The sequence below is a fragment of the Trematomus bernacchii genome, unplaced genomic scaffold (genome assembly GCF_902827165.1).
Source record: "Trematomus bernacchii unplaced genomic scaffold, fTreBer1.1, whole genome shotgun sequence".
NCBI lineage: Eukaryota > Metazoa > Chordata > Actinopteri > Perciformes > Nototheniidae > Trematomus > Trematomus bernacchii.
This window is the reverse complement of record NW_022988043.1, coordinates 26646270-26654118: the sequence shown is the minus strand read 5'-3', so window position 1 is coordinate 26654118 and position 7849 is coordinate 26646270.

Below are 7849 nucleotides of genomic sequence, written 5' to 3'. Positions count from 1 at the left end.
TACTACTACTAGTTCTACAACTATAAATACGGATGCTACTACTACTTATAATAATAACAATAATAAAAACAACAACAATAATAATAATAATAATGATAAAAACAACAACAACAATAATAACAATAATAATAATAATAATAACAACAACAATAATAATAATAATAACACTAATAATAATAGTAATAGTAACGACAATAATCATCATAACGGTTGTATAAATCCTCCAGAGACCCACCCATTCATTTTTGTCCTCTGTGGTGCACATTGGTTTTTGGTCCATATACTTTGAGGTTATACATGCCACAGCATTAAGTCCAATTGTACTCCACAGAGGACATCCTGGGCTTTTAAAACATATGACATATGTGGGGGTGTGGCTTTGAAAAAGATAATTTCATTGTATTTCAAAATGGCGTCCATCAACACAAGCACTATTTGTAGAAAGAGAAATGGTAAGTTTATAATATTTTAATTACCAGTGTTGTGAGTTCAATATTTTTAATTAATTATAGTAAGGGAACATCTTAGGAGTTAGTGTAGTGAGTTTTCAGAGCAGTGTAATACTTATTTGACCTAAAACTAAATGTTTTTTATGAATGTCCTCTGAGGAGGACATGGGGATTTGCTAACTTTTGATTTCCCCCATTTTACACAAATGGAGTCCACTATGGGCCAAAACTAACACGTAGGTTTCTGTAGGGTTCATGGCAGACGGATGCAGTGGGAAAACATACATCAAGTGCCTCAAGTGTCAGATGTATCTCTGCATTTCAAAAAAGGATGGAGTACTACAAATGAGGGCTCAGTATTTGTAGCATTGAGTTGTTGTGCTCTAATGTTGTCTAAATGTACTTGTATGTTAATGTTGTTTATACTATGCTTTGCATAACTAACACCCAATGTCCTCTACAGAGGACACACAATAAAACAAAAATTAAAATATATTTTTTTTGTTTGTGTTAGTCATTATGTTAATACCACCCTAAAGACTTGTGTGATCAAAAGAAAAAAGGACATTTGAAACCTTTTTCTTTCTGGGTCTCAGGAGGATAATAATTATTATATATTTGTATTAGGATTAGTGGTGGTATTTTTTAAATAATATGCTCATTACTCATTGGACTTTTTGGGGGTATCATAGTAAAAGTATTCTTTTGGAAAAGTAAAAAATAATTAGCGCCGACAATAGTAAAACACAAAGTAAAATGACTTATCATGCAGGAGGGCCCATTTCAGAATAATATGTATGTCCATGTCCATATCTATTGTTGAGGCATTCATTCGTTCAGCAGTGCATTGTTGCAGTAGGTAAGGGTCATTACTGTATATACTACTGTGTCGTTTCATCTACTAATAATACATCATCATTTATTAGTGGAGTATATTTTGTATTTAATATGAATCTGCAAAGTAACCTCATCTCTCAGATAAATACAGTGGAGTTGAGTATAAAAGGAATATTTTTTAAATGCAGTGGAGCCGAAGTATAAAGTAAATGCACAATAAAAGTTGAACAGTACTTGTAATTGTACTTAGCCACAGTCGATCACTGGAAATCATTGAGACACAGATATATGTTCTGCTCATAAGAATATTTCATAATGGCTATGGAAACAATAGGCTGTACATTTCTATATTTATCTGCTAGTTGATTGCACACATCAGTCCCAGCATACATGTATCAGCAGAATGAAAGACATTGGCATTAATATTCATTGACTTTGACAGGACATTCTGCTTGCTAAGCGCTAAGGAAAGTCAAAGTGTCTATTGTTAGCTGAGACAGGAAGCAGTGGGCTGCTGACCGTCATTGTGTGGAAACACAACCCAGCTGAGGGTCCTACACCCCTGCACAGTTTTAAAGAGCGGGATTATTGGATAGATAACATAATAATGTAACCTTAAAACGTCTTAAACACATCTTACTTAATGAACCCTTAAACTTTCGGAACTAACCTGTGAAGTATTACATTCACACAGAGGTTACATCCTGTGATCATATTGTGAGCAGATTGAGGAGTGCTGTGGGAACGGCTCAACAGGTCCGCAGAGGGAAAGTGTGAAGTGAAGGCCCCTCTTTTAAGGAGTTCATTCATCAAATCTGACCTTAACTATACAATCTTTATTGGGGGAATCAAAGTATTATGATATTTCCTGTAATGTTGCTGAAAGTTGTTTTAGCTCATTGTTCATTGTTCGAACTACAGACTTAAATTGCCTTTGCTCTACGTTCAATATGAGTCCTTCTGAACATTTATTCCATTCCATTTTATGATGAAACGTTTTTTCAGGTTTATATCAATCATTTCTTGTCATGTTTCTACCTATGCAATAAAAAAAGTGCCCTAAAAGTATGGATTGATTGATTTGATATAAAGTTGGTGATCATTTGATGAACTTTCCATGAGAGATATATGCACCATAATATCATCTTAAAAATAGCTTAACAAAGAAGCTCAGGATGTATAAAGCCATTGAAGTCAAAGACGTTGTACGGTGAGACGGACCCTGGCGTGCTTTCTGCCAGCAGTTAGTTGTGTGACACAGGCCTGAAGAAGAAAGAACATACATTACAAAGCGGAATGATTTACAATAAGATGGATCTTTATTCATAAAAAGGGGAAATGCTGTTCATCATTTTCAATACAAAGAAGGAAAAAAGGAAATATAAACTGAATATGTAGAATGTATATAATTGAAAGTATCATTTTTTCACCTTGTTTGTATCTCATGTTATATGTCCAGTTAGTGACATTTGGCATCATGACCAATAATCATGTTTCCAATCAATCGAGTCCACATTTAATAATTGTTTCCATTGTTGGAATCAGTGTTAATAAATGAAGAATGTATTTAATTATCCTGTCACACATTGAACCCTCTGAAAAAAATGCCCTCTCCATCAGATTGTTTAGTCAGCAGAATGTGCATACAGCGAGGTTCTGTCAATCAGTCTGTTTGACCTCTGACCCCCCAGAGTCACTGCCAGGTCCTCGATTAGCCTCTATTGGCTCATCGGACTATCAGGGAGCGCAGCCCAGAAAACAAGCCCGGCTGCCTGGATGGGGAGGCCCCTGCTGAGCGGGGCCCTCTGTCACCGGGCAGAGAATGATGGTCTATCTGCTGTTTGTCTCTGGCACCATTTTGTTTTCCAAGTGTGCTGTGGCTACAGGTCAGCGGAGCCCAGCATCAGACACGCTCTGTCTCTGTCGCCCAGATCTATTTGTAAAATAAATAAAGGGGAAGGGCTTAGGCCTGGGTCGTGTTTTGACTTCATCATTTATATTTTGTTCATTTTGTACCCCCACACCACAACCATGTTCTGCTGGAGTGGCTGAATGTTTGTGGATAAAAGAAGATCGTGCTTCAATCACTGGGTGTTTAGTGAGGACTAGAATAAAGGACAGCCATTTGGGCTGAGAGGTGGGAGAGTTTCAAAGTGCGGGACGAAAGAAAGAGGCCAGCTGCTTAACATTTTTAAAACATGGACACAACCCTCTTTCTATACTTTAGTTAGCTTGATCAACAGTACACAAAATGATCGCATACATGGATGTCACTTGGGCGTGCTACTTCTACAGCTGCCTCTTCTGCTGTTTAACCTATAGTGTTCGGGACCAGTTTACTACTTTGATCAATCATAAATATTGGGTTTTACATTTGATTGCCTCAAAGCTCTATGATATCCTCCACATGGCCTTTGAACATATAACATTGCTGATCCCCACTTTCATTGCATTTTGAGTGTTTAGTCAACTTTGTAACACCTATGGTGTTCCTGGTCTAAAATGGCCACCATAGAAATTGAATGGGTATCCCTAGATTATGTTCACCCATCAGAACACACCCAAACCAAGAACCATGCTCATTTTGGAATACATGTTCAGTGTCTTTTCACTGCAGGTATTCATTAACGAGTAGTTTGAGATATTGTTAAAAGAGTGTGAAATACAATTTGGTGATGATTCATTTATTTTGTGTTAAAGTAGTTAAAACAGACCATAAGGAAGAAGAAGGGGGGGACAAACTAACACGACAGGAGGATTAAAGGCAGTTTCATGGTCTGGCCCTCCCTACGCTTAATGAATTCATCAAACAAAACCAAAACTCATCAACCAGAGCTACTACCAGAGGGGATTGTAAAATACCTTATAGAACAAGTGCCTATGAGCAGTCAGCCTTTTCCTGTGGAGCACTGTTCCCACAGAACTAAGGAACATAGTGGAGAAAGGGTCATATCATTGTTTTACTTATTGTCTGTGCTTGTTAGCTTTTATCTGTGCTTATGTGTGTACTTTTGTGTCTGTTGTATGTTAATAAGTTTGTATATAAGGGCTTTTAGTTGTGCATATGAGCTGTCATAGGTGCTGTCATTGTGCTCCTGTGTTTCTGTCTGTGCTTACGTGCCTATATATTGTTGCATGCATTCTTCATGCCATCAGCTTGGCGGTCTGCTGGATAGTAATTGGGCACATTTACATGATGGACTCAAGTGCTCATGTTAGTTAGTATGCATTTTCCCTCCATGTTAATAAATACAAATACATTAATGCAGTGTAACTTCTTTGCATGTTAACAATGCACCCAATAATACAACAAGGTGTAGAGTCTAGCAAACATATTCACTAGTTTAGTTAAATCACCAGCTAAAAGGTTGAAGAAATATCAAGTAATACAACAATAAGTATAAAATGACTGATTGCATGCATGATATGACTTACAGGTCTCAAGGACACACACAGAGTAGTTTCTCCTCTCTTACACCCTTCACTCATTTCTAGGGCTGCTCGATTATGGCAAAAATCTTAATCACGATTATTTTGGTCAATATTGATATCACGATTATTAAATACGATTATTCATTGACTTCGAAAACATCTGTTTATTGAACTTTAAAAAAAAAAATAATAATAATTTGAACAGTATATTTTTAACAGTTGATTACCCCGAACTTTAAGTATAATTCAACTGCAAAGTATTCAGCTGAAGCCACATATTTTTTAACTTCCCCACGGCATTTGTCATATAGGGCAGGCAGTGCAGATCTGGTGAAATGATGCCGAGATGGCATCGTGTAACGCTTGTCCAATGTGTTAACCAGTTGTCCAATGTGCTAACCAGTTGTCCAATGTGCTAACCAGTTGTCCAATGTGTTAACCAGTTGTCCATAGTGCTAACCAGTTGTCCATAGTGCTAACCAGTTGTCCAATGTGCTAACCAGTTGTCCAATGTGTTAACCAGTTGTCCAATGTGCTAACCAGTTGTCCATAGTGTTAACCAGTTGTCCATAGTGTTAACCAGTTGTCCAGTGTTAACCAGTTGTCCATAGTGTTAACCAGTTGTCCATAGTGTTAACCAGTTGTCCAGTGTTAACCAGTTGTCCATAGTGTTAACCAGTTGTCCAATGTGTTAACCAGTTGTCCATAGTGTTAACCAGTTGTCCATAGTGTTAACCAGTTGTCCATAGTGTTAACCAGTTGTCCAATGTGTTAACCAGTTGTCCATAGTGTTAACCAGTTGTCCATAGTGTTAACCAGTTGTCCAATGTGCTAACCAGTTGTCCATAGTGTTAACCAGTTGTCCAATGTGTTAACCAGTTGTCCAATGTGTTAACCAGTTGTCCATAGTGTTAACCAGTTGTCCATAGTGTTAACCAGTTGTCCATAGTGTTAACCAGTTGTCCATAGTGTTAACCAGTTGTCCATAGTGTTAACCAGTTGTCCAATGTGTTAACCAGTTGTCCATAGTGTTAACCAGTTGTCCAATGTGTTAACCAGTTGTCCATAGTGTTAACCAGTTGTCCATAGTGTTAACCAGTTGTCCATAGTGTTAACCAGTTGTCCATAGTGTTAACCAGTTGTCCATAGTGTTAACCAGTTGTCCAATGTGTTAACCAGTTGTCCATAGTGTTAACCAGTTGTCCAATGTGTTAACCAGTTGTCCAATGTGTTAACCAGTTGTCCATAGTGTTAACCAGTTGTCCATAGTGTTAACCAGTTGTCCAATGTGCTAACCAGTTGTCCATAGTGTTAACCAGTTGTCCATAGTGTTAACCAGTTGTCCATAGTGTTAACCAGTTGTCCATAGTGTTAACCAGTTGTCCATAGTGTTAACCAGTTGTCCATAGTGTTAACCAGTTGTCCATAGTGTTAACCAGTTGTCCAATGTGTTAACCAGTTGTCCAATGTGTTAACCAGTTGTCCATAGTGTTAACCAGTTGTCCATAGTGTTAACCAGTTGTCCAATGTGTTAACCAGTTGTCCAATGTGTTAACCAGTTGTCCAATGTGTTAACCAGTTGTCCAATGTGTTAACCAGTTGTCCATAGTGTTAACCAGTTGTCCATAGTGTTAACCAGTTGTCCATAGTGTTAACCAGTTGCTTAAACCCCTGGTTGCTAACCGTGCTAACTGGGCACATGTCTTTAACTATGTAGAATGTGATGGCATCTGTTATATCTTTGTGTCTTTGTGAGCTGGTTGAGTAGGCTGTTGCACTGTAAAGCGCGTCCTTAATTGATGACTGTGATGTGGTGGATGAAGTCGAGGGGGCACGCTCGTGAACTGTCAACAGGGGGGCGGGGGGAGCCTCTCTGCGGGGAAACTGTGGACCTCTGTCGCCTGTCAGTGCAACTGAAATTATGACGTTTAAAAGAAGCGGGCCGAGCCGGCCGTCTGTGATTCTCCAGAACACACAGATGGCCAGTCCGCCCCTGCTGCACTGTACTTCTTTTTGTTCCACGTCGGACTCCTTAAACCCAAAGTATTTCCAAAGAGCAGAATTAATTTTACCTTTCTTGTTCACGAGTTGCTCTTGTTCTGCCATCTTCGCTCGTGCTGAACTCACACAACTATTGTCACTCACAACCTGGCTGAGAGGGCTTTTAGGGAGGGGCGAAAGCGCACGCAGCAAAATAATCGTTTTATTTCGATTACGTTGTTTTTCGTAATCGCTGCAAGCAAAAATTGTAATCGATATTAAAATACGATTAATTGCACAGCCGCCCTACTCTTTTCACTCACCCTCAACTCTAGGTGTCCACCTCCCCCCGGCTCTAAGTGTCCAGCACACTCTGGTAATCATAGCCGATAGACAGGCTTTGGTACAGCCGCCCGAAGTAGAAATAGCTATTTGCACCTAGTTACCCTCTCTCACGGCTTTCACACCAGCGCTTTTCCCTTTCTAGCTCCTAGCTAGAGCTTTTCTGGTTCAGCTCCGGTTTCCCTTTTCAGCTCCCGCTCTGTTCACACCGCCCAGCTGCCGCTGCTGCGTCATGACGTTACAGTTTACATCGCTGATTTTCTCCCCAACGGAGCTCACAACAACAACGGGGAGGGGGGACTGCGTCGGGTCGATGATCGTGTTGCTTTTAATCATACGAAGCCAGATTAAATTAAATAACGACTTCTCCAACCTTATACTTTTCTCCAGAGTGCCGTGGTTCATTGTTTATTAATGTGTTTCAGCTGCATTTACCGACCGCTGCAGTGCTGGCTGCTCTTCCACGGGAGTTTATTGTCCCGTTAGCTCCGGGTTAGCTCACACGGCTCTAAAGTATTCACTGTCTGACTGTCACACAAGCAGCTGATACATATCCCCAGTTCCCCTTAAGTGAATGTGTGTCAGTCTGAATTGACGCTGTTTGGCAAGGCAAGGCAAGGCAAGGCAAGTTTATTTATATAGCACCTTTCAACACAAGGTAATTCAAAGTGCTTTACAAAAATGGAAGACATTTTAAAAATGGCATTTAAAATCAGTCATTAAAAAGGAAAGATAATAAAATAAACATTAAAAGAAAAAATACATGGATAAAAGTTAAAAGTTACAGTGCAGTTTAAGATGTGAATAGT